Raw genomic sequence first — 19,576 nt, 5'->3', positions numbered from 1 at the left:
AATACAGGTGTGTGCCACCATCCTCCGCTAATTTTTGTATTATTAGTAGAGATGGGGTTTCACCATGTTGGCCAGGCTGGTCTCGAACTCCTGACCTCAGGTAATCCACCTGCCTCGGCCTCTCAAAGTGCTGAGATTACAAGCGTGAGCCACCACGCCCGGCCACCACATTTTCTTTATCCAGTCCACCATTGATAGGCACCTGCTTGATTCTAAGTCTTTGCTGTTATGAATAGCTCTGTGGTGAACATACAGGTACATGTGTCTTTTTGATAGAACAATTTATTTTCCTCTGCTTGTATACCCAGTAATGGGATTGCTGGTTCAAATGGTAATTCAACATTTCTTTGATAAATCTCTAAACTGTTCACCGCAGTGGCTAGAGTAATTTACATTCCCACCAACCATGTATAAGCATTCCCTTTTCTTTGCGGCCTCGCCAACATGTTATTTTTTTGACATTTTAACAAAAGCCATTCTGACTGGTGTGACATGGTATCTCATTGTGGGTTTGATTTGCATTTCTCTGATGATTAGTGATGATGAGCATTTCTTCATATGTGTTTAGGCTGGTTGGATGCATAGACTGGGAGGCTTAAACAACAGAAATTTGCTTTCTCACAGTTCTGAAGGTTAGAAGTCCAAGATCAAGATGTTGGCAGGGTTGATTTCTTTTGAGGCCTCTCTTCTTGGTTTCCACATGGGATGGTCGCCATCTCATTGTATCCTCACATGATTATTCCTCTGTCTATATTATCTGTGTCCTAATCTCTCTCTCTCTTTGTTTTTTTTTAAGAGATGGTGTCTCACCATGTTGCCCAGGCTGGTGTGTAGTGGCTAGTCACAGGTGTGATCATAGCTCACTGCAATCTTGAACTACTGGGCTCAAACGATCCTCATGGCTTAGCCTCCTACTGAGCAGCAAGGACTATAGGCATGTGCTACTGTGCCCAGCTCTAATCTCTTTTTATAAGGACACCAGTCATATTGGATTAGAGCCCACCCTAAGGACCCATTTTAACTTAATTGTCTCTTTAAAGGCCTTATCTCCCAATACAGATACTGGAGGTACTGGGAGTTAGGATTTCAACATATTAATTGGGGGGACACACAATTCACCCCATAACAGTGTTGTTCTCATAATAACTGAGTGCACATTTCTTCTCAATTTCTCTGAAAACATTCTCTTCTGAACGTGAATCTTGCTTGGTAGCTCTGAGCTATACCTCCAATATCTTATAACACATGACAGTTTCCTATTTTTGTCAGCATACCCAACATCGCCCATTTTCTCCTAAACTCTCAGATGATCTAAAAGATCCTGTTTTTTTTACAGCTCCACCCTCCACTTCTATCAGCCCACTTGGTTGGCAAGGAATTTTCTCTGGCATGCATGATAGCTTGTTAGAAGTTCTAATTTACCTTATATACCCTGTTCTAGTATGGTCTTGTTGCATTAACTTTCTTATAATCCTGCTTTTAATATCGTATCCTATCTTATGCAGACCACAACCTCCCTAATTCCTCTCTTTTCCTGAAAGAGAGGCAGTGAATTGTGCAAGTAAGTTATATCTTTGCACAATGTCCAGTGGTAGAAGAAAGTCTATATTGTATTATAATAGAGTATTTTAAGCAACAACATATGTTGAATACTAGATAGGACACAGGGACTTAGTTTACTTTCTAGAATTATTTACATAAAAACTTTTATCCCTAAATTTTGACCAAATTTTAGGATGGCCATTATTTAAGAAGCCAGATGGCAGACATTGCTTCTGTGAAGGAAACATTTTGAAGATTGTCTGACATAGTAGGATCTTCTTAGAGCCATCAGAATTTGTAGTTTCAGGTTCCTGACATTGCTTGTCTGGAGTGCTATAACTGTCTCATAACTGGTCTCTCCGGCTTTAGTTTCTGTCCCTTCTAGTTTCCTCTGCATACTACCATTTGAGTTGTCTGTCTGGAAAACTAACCTCAGTTTATCACTCCTCAGAGGACACTGAAGCTCCCTGTTACCTGCAAGACAATCCCACACAGCTCAGGTTGGCACACTTCCCTTTCACTCATACAAATATGCCATGGCCTTGTCACATCCTGTTTCTTCTGCCTAGGTTGCTTTCTGTCTGTGGACTGCCTGGAGAAGGCAGAGGCTTTGGGAGTGGACAAGTCTAGGTTTGAACTCTGGCTCCAGTTTCTACTGAGTGATCCTGAGAAAGTTACTTGAGCTCCTTGAGTATGAGTTTCCTCATCGTGAAACAAGCCTAATACCTACTGCACAGAGATGTTGTAAGAATTAATTAAATTAAACACATGTGTGAAGCATTGGCTAAATTAATTCCTTCTTGTAGCCATGTAGTCAAGCAAACTCCTATTTACCCTTTAGGATGCAGGTCAAACATCACCCGCTCTGGAAACCTAGGCTTTTATTTATTCTGACTCTGGCAATTCCTACACTAGAGCACCACTGTTGGCGTTAAGAACGTGGTTTTCTGAAGCCACATTGTTGGAGTTTAAATTTAGCCTTTTCCACTTAATTAGTAGCTGTTTGATCTCTGGCAAGTTACTTATTGTACCTCAGTTATCTCTTCTGTAAAATGGAGATCCTATTTTCTATGAAATAGAATTGCTATCAAGATTATAAATAAGATAATATAAATAAGAAACTTGGCACAATGCAATCCATAATTAGTGTACAACCAAGTTAGTCATTATGACTCTAGTTTCTCTCATTGTGAGGTCCTCAAGGCTGTGACTCTTCCTTGCCCCTCCCTAGATGCCTGAACCAACACCTAGCATAGTAGATGAATCAAGGAGTCCATCTACTATTTATTTATATTTATTGAGGTAATAAACCCTGCTTATAAAAGATGAAGAATATTGGGCTTTGCATTTTTCCTGAAAATACTTCTGGTAATAAACAGGAAAATCCTCAAGTGTTACACTGAGTGGTATTCCAGGTTTATTCCTATAGAAAAATGAAATAAAAAGTGAAATCTGTCTGAATTTTGCTTTTAGGAGTGGTGTTTATTATACTGTGTAGCTTAGAGGGCTCATGCAATATAAATTTGTGAATTTTCCACCATTCCAGACCATTAAGACTTAGATAGAAGGTCATCATTCTTCCTTGATGTTGTGGATAACCAGATGCCCGCCCTCATCCCTATTAGATTTTTTTGGATTATTATACAGTGATTTTAGGATACTAAAAGTTTTTTCAAGTTTCATTTGCATAAGTTTCTTAGTCATGTGTGATCAAAATAACTGTGTTGAAAGAATTGAGGCTAAGATGTACATGCCACAGACTTTAAAACAGAGTAGAATGTCAGATTAAAAGAGTTTATAATCAAAAGATTGCTAATGTAATTACTAATGTAATATAATTACTAATAGATCACAAATGATAGACTAGTTATTTCTGTCTTTATGTATGAAGTTATAATCACATTTTATATTTTGATGTACAGTTTCTTTTATGCATTTCATAATTATCCATTTATTTTCTTCATAAATTCAAAGACTGTCATAAGTATATCTGCATATTTATGGTTGCCCATTGTATCAATTATCTATTGCTATATAACAAACCATCCCAAAACTTACAGGTTTAAAACAACAATATTTTTCGTGATTCTGTGAGTTGGCTAGGCGGTTCTTCTGTTGGTATCTCCTGGATTCACTCATGTGGTAGCATTCAACTGTTGGAACAGCTTAGAACAGGGCCCCTCTTTCCCCATGCTTACTCATGCTCAGCATCTTCACAATACTGTGATCCATGTTCTCAAGAAGGCAAGAGCCAGTGCACAAACACTTATCAAGCTGTTTCAAACATACCACAAGGGAAAGGGATACCAGGAGTCATGACTGATTAGAAGCCATTCCTGTAACAGTCTGCCACATTCATGCATGGAAAATTTGTGTTTCAGTACAAAAAAAAGATTAGCTTAGTTTCTGAGAAGAGAGCTGAAAGTCTGGTGTGGAAAGGAGACTTCCTTGCCATTCAATAAAATTTGCTTTTACTCGTTAATACTTTTTGTTTAATTTAATCTATTTATTTTTATTTATAATGTGATTTAATAATTTCCTTTTATATAATTTGAATTTTTTTTGCCATGAGGTATTATTTTTCTTTTTTTTTCTTTTGAGACAGAGTCTCACTCTATCTCCCAGGCTGGAGTGCAGTGGCACGATCTCAGCTCACCGCAACCTCTGCCTCCCAGGTTCAAGCAATTCACCTTCCTTAGCCTCCCAACTAGCTGGGACTACAGGCATGTGCCACCATGCCTGGCCAATTTTTATATTTTTAGTAGAGACAGGGTTTCATCATGTTGGCCAGGCTGGTCTCGAACTCCTGACCTCAGGTGATCTGCCCGCCTCGGCATCCCAAAGTGCTGGGATTACAGGCATGAGCTACCGCACCTGGCGAGCTGTTATTTTTCAAACAAAACAAAAATACTTCACCAAACCAATGCATCAGTGAACCTGGCATCAGTTTAGGGTCTCTGATAGCAGAAACAGTAGATGATTATGAATTGGTAATAACATTTGAGTAGAGATACTCTGATTACAAGGAACATCTAACCTATGATACTGATTCTATCATACGTCAGAAAGATGGGTTTCCAGAGTTCGGAGGAGGCTCAAAATTGTTTAAGTTGTCTACCTCATGGTTATTTATAATTTATAGGAGATTTGAGGGAAATTTTCAATTTTGTTTATTTAATTTTATTTTACTTTGACAATACTTTGGTATCTTTTGGTTGTGCTGGTTCATTGTTCTATTGAACAATGCTAACTCTAAAAAGAATGTTTTAGACAACATAAATCAATGGAGGAAGAGAATATATTTGCCAAAATGAACATGAACACTTTCTTAAGAAAATAGCACTTAAGAATATTGCAATTAAAGACTAAGAGAGTACTCTGAGTCTCCCAAAGTACCTACATTCTTAGCCAAGATACAGCAGCAGCTGACCTTTAAATTCATATATTCCAATTTAAATAGGAAGTTAAAGTTGAATATTACAATTGGTTCTTCAGGGTAAATGTTGCCCTTTTTTCCTGAGGATGAGTCCACCTTGTCTTAAAGAAAGGACAACTGGAAATTATTCCTCTGACACTGACCAATTGAAAATATGAGAGAACCAAATAAAAGCTTTCCATATAATATCAACCTAACTATTCAGTGTTTTGCTATAGACAGACTCTTTGATTAGCCCTAGTTAATCTGTTCTTGTTTTAATTCATCTCAAGGTTCAGCATTAGTCATTTTATCCCAACAGATATAACCTTAGATTCTTTCTATGGATAATATATTTAGACTCATCTTAATGTAAATTTTTCATGGAGGTTCATGGGTAGAACCTCTTGGTGACTAAAAAAGAACTAGCTTTATGTCTAGATAAAAGGCTACAGCTTTGTTCCTTATAAAATAATCAGACCTGTATAGTCAGTGAAATATCACAAGATCCAAATTCCAGTGACTTAACTTTAGATTGATCTAAGACCTAAGGTAGGAGAGTAGAGTTGGGGGTACGCACAGGAGAGGAGATCATGTAATACATTCTCAGTATTTGGAGAAAAATGCGGTGGAAACAAGAAAGAATACAAAAGAAAATTCAAAAGATCTAGTATTTTTTCTTTTGAAAAATAAGATCCAGGCCAGGTGCGGTGGCATGCCTATAGTCCTAGCACTTTGGGAGGCCAAGGCGGATGGATCACCTGAGGCCAGGAGTTCGAGACTAGCCTGGCCATCATAGTGAAACCCTGTCTCTACAAAAAATGCAAAAATTAGCCTGGTGTGATGTCAGGCACCTGTAATCCCAGCTACTCAGGAGGCTGAGGCAGGAGAATTGCTTGAACCCGGGAGGTGGAGGTTGCAGTGAGCCGAGCTCGTGCTACTGCACTCCAGCCTGGGCAATAGAGCAAGACTCTATCTCAAAAAAGAAAAAAAAAAAAAAAAAAAAAGAAAAGAAAAAAGAGATCCATGAGTAGAGTACTGCATTTGTCAGGAAAACTGCTACGTTAGACAAAACTTGCCTTTAATGCCCAGAGATACTTGCTGCTGTCAAAAGGTGCACAACTTAATTTTGCCTCTTTGGCTGATGTTCCCCACTATTCTAGATGAACTGTGCCCAAAAACAGATCCAAAGATATCCTTCCCCACAGAGAGTTGGTGATGGATCTTAGGACCTGAGTGCTATGAGCATGTTGCAAAAGGAGATCACAGACCCAGTTCAGGCTCCCTCCAGCAGCCCCTTCTCCCCCAACCTCTGTGTCAGTTACATCCATGCGCTGACAGTGGGCACACCCACAGCCACTACCGGCTACCTTCCTCCTGGCTGTCTCTGTGTGTTCATGACTTTTGCTGGCACATCTGTAGCCCCAGGTCCCTTTCTCCAGCTTGCCACTCCTACATATTTTTCCCTTATGATTCTACGCTGTTTGCCATTTTTGTTTGAAAGCAGTGCATTGGTTAACAATAACTTTGTAATGATAGCAACCACCATAGCAATAATGTCCTGCTTCCTTGTATGCCTGGCATGTTTATCATTTAATCATCACAACACCATGAAGTAAATACTCTTATTGACCCAATTCTATAGATCAGAAAACAGGCCTAGAATGTGTAAGTCCCTAATGAAGGCTACTTGGCTAATAAATGACAAAGCCAAATTTTGAATCCAGGCAGTATGGTTTCAGAGTCTTTGCTTTACTACCTCTTTTACTCACTATTTTTGTACTAATCTTACACTTTACTACATATTTTCTGAAGGCAATCAAGATTTAAGAGTTGATTATTACTGCCAGTATTTATCAGTCGCATAATGTATTTATTTTTATTTTCTGGGACAGGGTGTCACTCCATCACCTAGGCTAGAGTTAATGGTGTGATCACAGCTCACTGCAGCCTCAACCTCCTAGGTTCAAGAGATCCTCTCACCACAGCTACTGGAGTAGCTGGGACTACAGGCACATGCCACCACAACCAGCTAATTTGTGTGTGTGTGTGTGTGTGTGTGTGTGTGTGTGTGTATGTGTGTATGTATGTATGTATGTGTGTGTGTGTGTATATATATATATGTGTGTGTGTATATATATATATATACAGTAGAGACAGGGTTCTGTCATGTTGCCCAGGCTGTTCTCGAACTCCTGGGCTCAAGTGATCCACCTGCCTCAGCCTCCCAAAGTGCTAGGATTACAGGCGTGAGCCATCATGCCTAGCCCAGTAACAGAATTTAAAACTACTCTAATGCAGTATGATCATTTACATGGCATCCACTCATTCTTTCACTTAATCTTTACCACTTATTATGTACCCACTAGGTCCTAGTACTGCAGTAGGCACTCCATTCAGTTATGATCATAACAGAAAATATTCCTGTCCTCCTGAAGCTTTCAGGATAATGGAAGGGACAGATAACACAAAAATAATATAAAATCCCAAGTTGTGATAAATGTTACAAAAGGAAACAGAAAGTTGTTATAAGATAGAAAATAGTAGAAAGCTAACTTAGATTGAGGAATGATGATCAAGGAGAACTTTTCTGAGGAAGTGACATTTTAAGTTGAGGCCCTAACAAACCAATAGGAGCTAACCAGCTGAAGAGGAATAATTAAGTATGCTTTTAGAGGAGCTTGTATTTCTGGAAAAATAGTAGACTAGATGTCAATATAAGTTCTGCCTAAAATAATTAAAAATTTTTAATGTGTGGCTTAGTAGGAAAATAAGGAACATTTTTAGAAGCCAGGAATTATGAGAAAGTCTGAATCCTGATATAGAAATAAATTCTAGGCCAGGCACGGTGGCTCACACCTGTAATCCCTGCACTTTGGGAGGCCAAGGCAGTCAGATCACCTGAGGTTGGGAGTTCAAGACCAGCCTGACCAACATGGAGAAACCCTGTCTCTACTAAAAATACAAAATTAGCAGGGTGTGGTGGCACACACATGTAATCCCAGCTACTTGGGAGGCTGAGGCAGGAGAATCACTTGAACCTGGGAGGCGGAGGTTGCAGTGAGCCAAGATGGCACCATTGCACTCCAGCCTGGGCAACAAGAGTGAAACTCTGTCTGGAAAAAAAAAAAAAAAAGAAGAAGTAAATTCTAAATCTGTGTTTTTTTTCTCTGGGCATTTGCCAATCCCTGGTGGCCAAAACCATGGGCTTTAATAGATCTTGTGCAGGAGACAAAAGGCAAAGCCAGGACTCTCAAAGACTTCTCTCTCAATAAGTGAACTAGGAGAAAAAAGCCCATCCCCCCCATAAACCTGTTCTTCCCACAGACATGCTGTTGGGATAATTGCCTGTCTTGGCCTTAGTGCTTGAATGGGTGGGAGTCATATATATCAATTATATTTTTATATGCAAATACATTTCATTATAAAAAGAAAAGCATAAAACTCTCTAGACAAGCAATACTATATTGCAAGGCCCTCAGTAAGAAAGGTATTTAGCCTTTTTCAAAAAAATAAAAGGCTGGTACACACAGAACAAAATAAGTGCTGGAAAATGAGGTTGGAGATGAAGCCAGGGACCAGATTCATGCAGGTCCTTGAAGGCCTTGGTTAAGAGTTTGAATTGTATCCTGCAAATCTTTTGAAGGGTTCCTCTCTAAAGATGGAAGGAGAGAGGAAACTGTAGCAGTAATCCAGATGAGAGGGAGATATGACTTGGATTAGAGGAAACTGGAAGAAATAAATAGATTAAAGATACATTTTGAAGGTAAAATATATCTAACCTGCTGATAAATTAGGTGAAAGACTTGAGAGTGAGTAAAATATAAAGGGTTATTCCTAAGCACCTGACTTGAAAAACTGCTTGTCCAGAAGTCTTTTTTTCTGAGCTGAGGAAGTCAGGAGGAAATTTGGAGGGGGGAATGATCAGGAGTTCAGTTTTAGAAATATTAAGTTTGATAAATAAAGAATGCTAGTGGAGATAGTACCACTGTTTGATATAATAAAACTAAAGAGGTTTTTAAAATATTCTTAGTTAGTTGAACTCATAATCGAACAAGTCAGGATGTAATGATAATGAAAATTTACCTTTTATAGGCAATTCAATTTATAGCAAATTTCACTGAGAGGCAAATTTTTTAAGTAGTAGAATTTCAATGCAATAAATACACCATTTATTTAAATTCACATTCCTGGGACAGAAGAGCTGGATGAATTTGCAGATAAAGTAAAATATTCAGAGAGAGACACTGTGGCAGAGATTGGCTAACTGTTCACCAAATCTATTTTTTTTTTCTTTCTGCTGACACAGCTGGACTATATTTCCCAGCCTCCTCTGGCTTCTAAAATTATTTTCTTTTCTGTTTTATAAGATGATAATAAAACCTGTTCTCATAGAGATTGTGATGAGCAAACTAAAATCAGTTCTGAATTGTCAAAAGTGAAATAAAAATTCGTTTTTATTAGTATAGGCATGTGACTGAGACTGGGTCAAGGAATGGGAATAAAAGTGATGTATATTTCTTCCTTTGGTCTGGTTATATAAAAAAAAATTCCTTATGCGGCTTTCATGCTGTCTATCCCTTGTGTCAACTGGATATTGGCACCCAAAGTGACTTCGGAAGCCACACACTGAGAGTGACAGAACCACCTTCAGTTGAAATTCCTAAAATGACTGCATGGTTCAGAATCCCCATGCCTACTTTTCTGCCATCTGAACTTTGCATGAACAAAAAAATAAACTATTATTTCAAATCATTCAGATTCTGTAATTCAACTGCTTCAGCAGCTAGCATATATTAAAAGATGTTAATTTTATTTCAAGGTTGTATCAAGAACATAATTTTATTCCCATTCATTTCTTTTCTCTCTCTTTTTTTTCAACATGTATTTTCTGTCATACATGACCAGGCAACTTGAGTAGATTAGGATGTTAGGAGGTTTGTACAGGGAGTGAGGGAAGCTAAGATGTTTGAGGTATGAGAGAGGAGTTGAAGGATATACTTTCTTTCTATGCTCCATATCAGATAATCTGTTTTTCTCTCTCCCTCTGTCTGACCCAGTAATTCATTTCAAAGATGTATTCTTCTATAGCTATTTCTTTCCACTTGCTAATAGCACCCTCATTGTAAAACAGAGACTTGAAGACAATCTTGATCTCTCTCTTCTTGCCCAGTTTAATAATCAAGTTTTTACACTGGGATACAAAATAATCATAAATCAAAGTTGAGAAATACGTTTTCTTCCTTTGTACATCTGATAGTAGATTCCATGGTATCTCTTGAGGTAAACGCTTTTGAGAGTATGCAAAGTGTGACATATCTCTGATAGGACATGCTGAAGCCAGAATGTGCCTTCTGTATCTTTGGCCAGTGGATTAGCCAACTAGACATACTCTGACATTGTTCTCTGTTATATTTACTTATCAGTCTTTTTGCATTGTTGGCTTCATCGCTCCTTCTCTTGAGGGAAGGTATGAGGTAAATTCAGTTCCATATGCTGAACACCCAGCATGATTCCTGGCAAAATGATATTATAAGTGCTCTGTAACTCCTTGGATGAAAACCAAATGAATGCTGAAATTAGTGTGGTATGTATCTGATTCATAAAAATATGTTCCAGCCGGGGCACAGTGGCTCATGCCTGTAATCCCAGCAGTTTGGGAGGCCAAGGTGGGCAAATCACCTGAGGTCAGGAGTTCAAGACCAGCCTGGCCAACGTGGTAAAACCCCATCTCTACTGAAAATACAAAAATTAGCTGGGCGTGGTAGCACATGCCTGTAATTCCAGCTACTTGGGGGGCTGAGGTAGAAGAATCGCTTGAACCCGGGAGGCAGAGGTTGCACTGAGCCGAGATCGTGCCATTGCACTCCGGCCTGGGCAACAAGAGCAAAACTCGGTCTCAAAAAAAAAAAAAGTTCCTTGTAGAATGAATTTTCTGTATTATTCACTATAAAGAATTTATTTTTAACCACATCAGTAATATGTCTATAAGATATAGGTTATTACCTGGAAATTGAAAATATTTTTATGAGAAACTTCTCATTATGATGTTTATTGTGTAAGGATCTTAAGTTGTTATCACCTTTGTTTGATGAATATATCTTCAACTTGTGTACTCTAAAAATTTTCAGATTATTTTTATGATTGGTAGAGTTTATAGTTTTGCAAGAATTGGGCAAATCTCACACACAGGGACAGGTGGAAGAGCATGCCCCCACGAGAGCTTTAAAGGAATACATTCTGGCCCTGTGGAGAATTGCCTCCTCTTCAATTCCAGTGGCATATGGTTAGATTTGGGCAAACAAATGCTATGCCAAATATGGCATTTATTGCCTCAGTTCAGATGCCAGGCCAGGCTGAAGTTTACAGCTGTGTTCTGGCTGAAATTCTAAAACAATAGGAGTTTATTCTCTTAATCTAGTGTACCCCTAATCTAGAATGATGGCATTGTTAGCATCTAGAATTATTTTCTTTCCCATTTTATAGGATGATAATAAAAGCTATTCTCGTAGGGATTGTTATGAGCAGACCTAAATTCAGTGCTGATTTGTCAAAAGTGAAATAAAAAATCTTTTGTCTGTGTGGTCTTAGGTGGCAGAAATGTAATTATAAGTAAGCCCTAATTTCTTCTAGGTATACTAGTGCTTGACCCTAGTGAATGGATGGTCTCTTTATAGAAGTAGATATATCAATCCCTTTAACCCCTTGAAAACTAGCAGTAATAGCTATTTGATATAGCTCTTTCCAAAAAGTTTCTAGCTGGCCAGGCTAAGTTCTCATGCCTTTGGTGGTATAGCATATGGACATTTATCTTGGCAGTGATTATGTGTAAGTATAAAAGAAATACTTAAAATGCAATAAAATGAGCATATCTGTTTCACAAGACTAATGTTTTTTGCTAATCAGAGAACCTAGGGTAAAATGCATAATGTTGGTCATCGGAACTGAGGAAAGCTTAACAATTATACTATATTGGATAGGTGAAATCTCGGAGTTTCTGTATACCCAGAGTCCTTTCCTAAGGGGTCCTACCTGTAGCCTCTTGCTAAGGATACCAACTCTAGCTAGATACATATAGATGGCCATGTTCTGTATTGCATGACTTTACCATCTTGACCACATCTCAGAACATTTGACCTAAAGCATTCAGGTAGATTGAAGGCTGACAGATTTAACAACCTAGTACAAGTGTTTTATGTAACTGATAATAGTGACATAGTGGACTGATCAGATGTTCTTTCTTAGGAAATTTTTAATTTGAAATAGAGAGTATTATTTGATAGGAGCAAACACCAATTGCTTAACCAGAAAAAGAGGCAGACAAAAATGACATGAGTCAGTAGAAGCCATGAGTAAGCAAGAGTGACAAGTAAGTAGGAGCTAAGTCATGAACTTTTTTACGTGTGTGTGTGTGTGTGTGTGTGTGTGTGTGTGTGTTGGTAGGGGTGGGGGTAGATACATATATTTAAATTGTATCTGTGGGGGAAGAAGATGGTCAACAAATTACTGCTGCCAAGGGGATAAAGAACTAATTACATCATTACTTATCTATTGGATTCTGAACAACTTGAAATTACAACTTGAAATTCTCCAACTGTGTTCCTATACTTTTCATGAGACCTGGTTAAACTACTTTCCATGAGTTCCCATAAGGCCTAGGCACAAAACATACCTTTGTTCCTTGTTTTCATGTGAAACCTTACAATAACTGTTCCCAGTTACCCCTCTCACATGCACATCTACACACAGATACTTGAGACAACTTTGCTGAGTCTCTATTCTTTGTGGTCAAAGGATCCTAATTTATACAGCTGTTCTATGAGTTCAGTGTTTATTCTGTTAGCTCTGTAACCAAGGCAAGGACTGATTAACAATAGCAGTTTTGTGGCCACCCAAGAATATATTGACCTTGAATAGGAAAAAGCAATGTATATAATCCTAATTGTTTAAGAGAGGTGATGCATTACAGGGAGGGCTCAGAGAAAGATGGCTAACACTAATAGCACACGTTGGCACTGAGGAGACTACATGGAAATGTGCATTTAGCAAAATAGCTTCAGAACAATATTTTTTCTTTCTCCCCTATTAGATTTTGAGTTCCTGAAGCACTCATCTTGGTGTGCCTCACCAATTCCCGGGAGAGGGCTCTGTATATAATAGGTGAAACACTATTGAGTACATAATGTGGCCCAGCTATGGTTCTGTCTTAAGGTTTAGCAGCAGCTTTGAACTGCCTGGTAAAAATATTTTTTCAGGCAGACTAAACTGAACTGAAGAGGGAGATACAAGTTAGAGACAAGAGTCGGATTTCCAGAAATTTCTGGGAGAGATAGATATAGACAGTGTAGAACAGCCAAGAAACTATGGGAGGAATTTCAAGGAACCAGATAATATATGCATAATGTTGCTCATCAGAACTAAGGAAAGCTTAACTATTATTCTATATTAGATAGGCCATTCACATTTAGGGGACTAAGGACCAGAACATACTGTTATCTAGAACATCTACAGAGCACAGAACAGCATAGCATTTGGCCAGAAAGCATGACATAGAGTATGGGATAGAGGAGGAGAATTGGCAAAAAATAAATTCTAGATTCTGATTTTTAAAATGACAGAACAAAGATTACAGCATTATTTTCCTTCTCCCTTACAAATTATCCAACTGCACTGGGAGAGCAAAATGGTAGAAACATGAACCCTATCTTCAAAGAAAGATATATGCACAACTCCAGACTACAAAATGTGATGAAGAATGATAAATGCAGTTAAAAATGCCCATGGCTGCAGATCTCGCACAAAGCTGGCAGAACTTTCTAGGGGGCAAAACCAATAATGCCCAGTTTATGGGATAGGATTTGTGGACTGGCAGCAGGAGCTTTCTTGGCCTTCCTAGGGTATAAAGAAGAAGCAGGGGTGCTGGGCACGGTGACTCACGCCTGTAATCCCAGCACTTTGGGAGGCTGAGGCGGGCGGATCACCTGAGGTCAGGAGCTCGAAACCCTGTCTCTACTAAAAATACAAAAAAAAAAAAAAAAATTTAGCTGGGCATGGTGGCAGGCACCTGTAATCCCAGCTACTTGGGAGGCTGAGGCAGGAGAATTGCTTGAACCTGGGAGGTGGAGGTTGCAGTGAGCTGAGATCGAGCCATTGCATTCCAGCCTGGGTGACACAGTGAGAATCTGTCTCAAAAAAAAAAAAAAAAGAAGAAGAAGAAGGGTAATAGACTCAATGAGGAATCACACAGACAAGATGGAAAACATGAGAAAACATGAAGAAAAAAGTAGAGATTATATCTTTACTATCAGACAAGATTGAATTTAATGGAAAAGCTTTAAATAAGGCAATGAGGAATAATTCAAAGCAACAGTATAGCATTAAACATCCATAAAGCAAAAACTACAGAAAATATGAAGAATAATAGTTACATAGCAGTGATAAGAATGTTTATTCACTTCTCTTAGTTCATAAGAGATCAAGTGGACAACAACTAAGAGAAAGAAAACCCAAATAAAATAATGAATGAAGTAAATATTTGAGATTTGTCAAGCTTTGTATCCTGAAAACTAAGAATGTCAAATAAAACATTCACAAAAATAGACCATAAAGAAAATTTCAAAGAATTTCAAAAGGTGAAGTAAATATATACAGCATTCTGTGATCTCATTGCAATAAAACTAGAACTTAGGAAAAAGAATATCATCACCTGGACATTTTAAATTTTCTACTAAAATAATTCTTAGATCAGAAGAAACCAAACAAGTTATAGAAAATCTAAAACAAAAGCATAATGAAAACACTATATATCAGAACTTGTGAGACAGAGCTAAAATAGAGTTCAGAGGCACTTATCTTAATGAAGAAAGAAAATAACTCCATTAAATATCTAACTCAAAGTTAGAAAAATGATCAGTAAACATAAAAAAAAGAAGGGAATAAAAGTTAATAAATTAGACAAAAATTGATCAGCTAAATAAAAGAGCTGATTTTTTTAAAATAGGGTATTAAGTTTATAAAATCAAAAAGTAGACAGGAAAGAGCATAAACCAAGAAATAATGGGTAAATGATAAAAATAGAAAAGAAGAGAATCCTAAGAAAATATTTTGCTCAATCCTGTGCAAATTAATTTGAGAACCTAGAAGAAATGGATGATTTTCTAGGAAAATTGAAAAAATCAATACTAACTTTAGATAACTAGAAAGTCTAAACTATTATCACAGAATAACTTGCTTTTTTTTTATATATAGGAAGTCCTTTATTTTGTCATGTGAAACCATATAACAGCTGCCTAACCACAATGTAGATACCAATAGGAGATGGCTCAGAAATAGCACTAGTGACTCAAATAGTGACTATTATGATAAAACAAATAAAGTTTTGACTGATTTATAGGAGTTTTAAAATGCATTTTATGTTGAGTAGTTATTTCATGTTTTCTCAAAAGAATTATTATGTTAAACCAAAAATAAACTAGGTATATAGTTTATTCACATAACAAATCTACATTCAAAGACATGCTTACAAATTTTCCACTTGGTCCATTTTTCTATTCTTAGCATTACTACAAATCCCTCCTTCCGTCATCATGTTGAATTCTTCAGCATCTTCTATATCATTTCCAGGGGCATCTCTGGGAAGTAGTGATGCCTGTCTTCCCTCAGAAGCACTGATAACCCCAATATACCCACAGTTCACACCTTTTCCCTCTCCTGAGGTGTGCTACTTTTCGGCACAACAGAAAAAACTCATTACTAGGATTTGAAAACCTAAATTCTGGGCCTGGTTAGGTCATAAACTATAGAACCATAGATCATATATTCTCCCCAGGTACCTGTTTCTCCACTGCATAAATAATTCATATTTGCTTGGCCCTTTGTAGTCCTTTACTGTTTCATTTATCTTCATGATAACCCTTAAATTTAAGTAAGGTAGCAGTGTGCTTATTTTATAGAAGAAATTCAGTCTCAAAGAGGATACACATTCTCCCAAAGATCCCACAATAATAATATATTAGGCAGAGCTAAACTCACACAATCTCACTCAAGATCCTAGTGCTGGTACATGGTGTGCTCATAAGTTTGCTAAAATGGATGAAGCAGCAGTTTCTCAGCTCCCTTCCAATGATCCTGTTCTCTGCTTCTACTTGATGTTTTTTCTCTCTTCTCTCAACTAGCGTTAACATCCAAAACTATAATCACTAAATTTCATTTACCATGGTTTTCTTATTTAATTATTCTTTAAATGTTTCTATTTCCATGTTAAGTCCAGAGAAATGTAACTTTTTCGAAAGTTTCTACTGCTGCCTGCCTCCCTGAAGGCCATGGGACTTACCTATTTGTTTGTCAAAGCAAAAATTCCCAACATTTTGTAAACACCACTAATTACTTTTTATAACTGTAAAAACAATTATTCCATACTTAAAACCAATTCAAAATAAAATAAGTCCTCGATACTTCTTACTCCCTGGAGTAGTAATTTTAATTAGATTCTACTGATTTGTAATTTTTTCCTGTGTGCCTTTATTTGGGAAATACTGTTAGTCTACCTCACTATCAAGTCTCTTTCCCTAACAAGAAAATGTCACAGTCTTAAGAGTCAGGAAAGCTTTTACTTTCACTATCACATATGAGGAATGAACTAAACACCTAAACTGAACAGTAAAACTTAAATGAGGGATTCAGGATGTTTCCCAAGGGGCCATATGACCAATTTAAAAGTTGGTATGATGTGTCTAAAATAACACGCTCTTTTACTTATAATAAAGGTACAGTTGTACTGATTAGTCATGCTGACATGTACATATAAAATATGCCTATGCCAAATTAAAAGAAAACAAAATACATTCTATGGCAATCCTGAAAAGTTGGGGAGCTCAATAAATATTAAGAGTATGCTCTCACAATTAGCATTAAACACATGGTAATTAACATAATTTAATATGTGAAAAAGAAAATATACAGGATGAGAAGTATACATAGGAAATTGTGATTTTCTTCACTTTGATTGTATTGCTTTCTTGTCTTCAGGAGGGAAGATTTTGACTTCTGAATTCGCATCTTTCTGTTCTAAATGGTATTCTTGGGCTATTTTCTCAGCAGTTCATGTTTCTGGATAAAGTTTATGATTATTGAGAAGTGTCAATGCTTCTACAATGGAAATTTTGCCTTTGGGAGTGATCTTAATATTTATCATATTAAAGTGATGGCCGAAAGGCAATCTGAATTATTTCAGCTCTTGACATGTTTCAGCAGCTTTTACCTGCACGGAAGACACAGGATCTTTGGAATCAACATACACATCTTTTAGAAATGACAGCAACTTGTCATCTTTATGAGCAATCTCCCCCTTAATTTCTGGATAGAAACTAATCTGCTCTCGCAGGAGGCTGTTGGTAGAGGGGTGTCTGGGAGCAGGAGAGGGCTTCATCTTGTTGATTTCCCATTCCACTCAGTTCTCTAGGTTGAAATTCCTGATGCTGCGAGTCACCGCAGCCTCCATCTCCTCATAACATGATGCCCTCAGGTTCACGCCACACGTGGGAACACCAGTGCAGGAAACCTCCGGGGTACCCTAGAATAACTTTCTTCTACTGAGGCCTTGGTGATTTAACAGGGGAATTCTACCAAACCTTTCAGGAATAAATCAACTCAGTCCTCCCAAATACATATGCTTTAATAAATGTGGATATTTCTGGAAGGACACATGAGAAACTAGTAAACAGTTATTATTCCCAGGGAACAGAACTGAGGCTGAGGGACATTATTAGAAAGAAGCCTTGCTTTTTCCTGTATATCTTTTATACCTTTTGTATTTTGTACCATTTGCATATGGTACTCATCTAAGTATGAGGAATTTAGAACATCTTTGTTTTACATTTGAACAAGTTGACAACACTATTTGGCTTTTGTTATTATGTTTACCTTAAGTTTTCAGTAAATGCAGTAGGCGTAATTTCTTAAATACCTCCCTTCCCCAAAGATGTCCCACCGTAATTCCTGGAATCATGATGAATATGATGCTCTATTACTGATTCTGTGATTATGTTTTGCCATATGGCACAGTTGACCTTAAAATAGGAAATTCAAGCCTAGATTATCTGAGTGGGCCTAATCGAATCATATGAGCCTTGAAAGCAGAGAGCTTTCTTTGGCTAATGGCAGGAGGGAAAGTCAAAGAGATTGGAAGTATGAGAAGGACTCAATGTGCAATAGCTGCTTTGAAAGTGGAGGAGACCACTCGAGAAAGAAGGCAAGTAGTTTTGAGGAGCTGAGGGCAGCTCCCAGCTGACAGCTAGCAAGGGAACTGGCCAAATCCTTGCAACCTCAAGGAACTACTAGCTCTGTCAAAAACCTGAAAGAGGTTGAGAGTGGATTCTTCCCCAGTCTCCAGATGAGAGTCCAGCCCAACAGGCATCTTGATTTCAGCTTTGTGATACCCTGAGCAGAGCCCACTTGGGACCCCTGACCTACAGAGATGTGAGATAATAAATGGATATTGTTTTCAGCTGCTAAATTTGTTATATAGGAGTAGAAACTAATAGAGCAAAATTACGTTCTAAAACTTTAATACATGTGGGCTTTCAGAGGCTTTAGAGATGGGAGCCATATTCCCTCCAGTCTGGGTGTGACAGGTAGAGCCAAAGCAGCTGCAGAGCCGGTGGAACAGTGTCATGTGTCAGCCAGAGGCTGCATCATTTCCATTGGTGCCATAAGTAGAATATGCTCTGCTGTCTTTTCATTACTTTCTCCAATTGTGCAGAGAATGAATTTTTTATACCTGTCTCAGTCTTTCCCTCTTTCATATTATAGTCTTAGAAGCAATTTTTGGGCATTTCTGTTTTAAATAATCTTGTATTTTCAATGAAGAAGTTGCCATTTCCTTCTTTTTTTCTTTTCTTTTTTTTTTTTTTTTTTTGAGACAAGCCCTTGCTCTGTCGCCCGTGCTGGAGTACAATCTCCGCTCACTGCAACCTTGACCTTCCAGGCTCAAGCAATCTTCCCATCTCAGTCTCCTGAGGAGCTTGGCTACAGACGTGCACCACCATGCACAGCTTTTTTTTTTTTAATTTTTTTTTTGATAGAGACAGAGTCTCTCTGTGGTTGCCCAGGCTGGTCTCGAACTCCTGGGCTCTAGCAGTCCTCCCACCTCAGCTTCCCAAAGTGTTGGGATTACGATGTGTGCCACCACACCTGGCCTTTTCTTTGGATGTCTTAGGAAATTAACTCCTACCTTTCTAAAAATTCCTGGGTTTATGTGACCTGGATTTAAATGGTCATGAGAGAAATTTCTGAGATGATAGTGCAATCAAGTAACACTGGAATTCTTTGACTACTTTAGTTTTTCTAGAGTTTCACTTAAATTAACCCAATTTTGTTCCATTGGCAGTTTTATCCAAGACTGAATAAAGGTAGTTTACCTTTTAAGTTGCTATACACTAGAACTTACCTTTCAATTAATTCTTTTAATTTAACAGTGTGGAAAGCTGTTATTTACTTTTTATTTAATTGATTGTACTTTTGTAAACTTTTACCTAGAAAAAGTAACTTTGAGAACCACAGAGAAGAAACATATTGGTTAAGGTCTCTGAAGAGTGTCGGAGGATTCAAGAGTGTGGGGAA

The 19,576-nt window shown here is 37.8% G+C and overlaps 1 protein-coding gene and 1 pseudogene across 21 annotated transcripts in view; one reads left to right on the top strand and one right to left on the bottom strand.

Moving 5' to 3' along the window:
* RABGAP1L (RAB GTPase activating protein 1 like) overlaps positions 1 to 19,576 on the top strand; it is an 857,048-nt gene that overhangs the window by 689,478 nt on the left and 147,994 nt on the right.
* On the bottom strand, positions 16,953 to 17,594 carry LOC100452264 (NADH dehydrogenase [ubiquinone] 1 alpha subcomplex assembly factor 4-like; annotated as a pseudogene).

The sequence above is a fragment of the Pongo abelii genome, chromosome 1 (genome assembly GCF_028885655.2).
Source record: "Pongo abelii isolate AG06213 chromosome 1, NHGRI_mPonAbe1-v2.0_pri, whole genome shotgun sequence".
NCBI classification, from domain to species: Eukaryota; Metazoa; Chordata; class Mammalia; order Primates; family Hominidae; genus Pongo; species Pongo abelii.
This window is presented reverse-complemented; position numbering and strand designations above follow the sequence as displayed.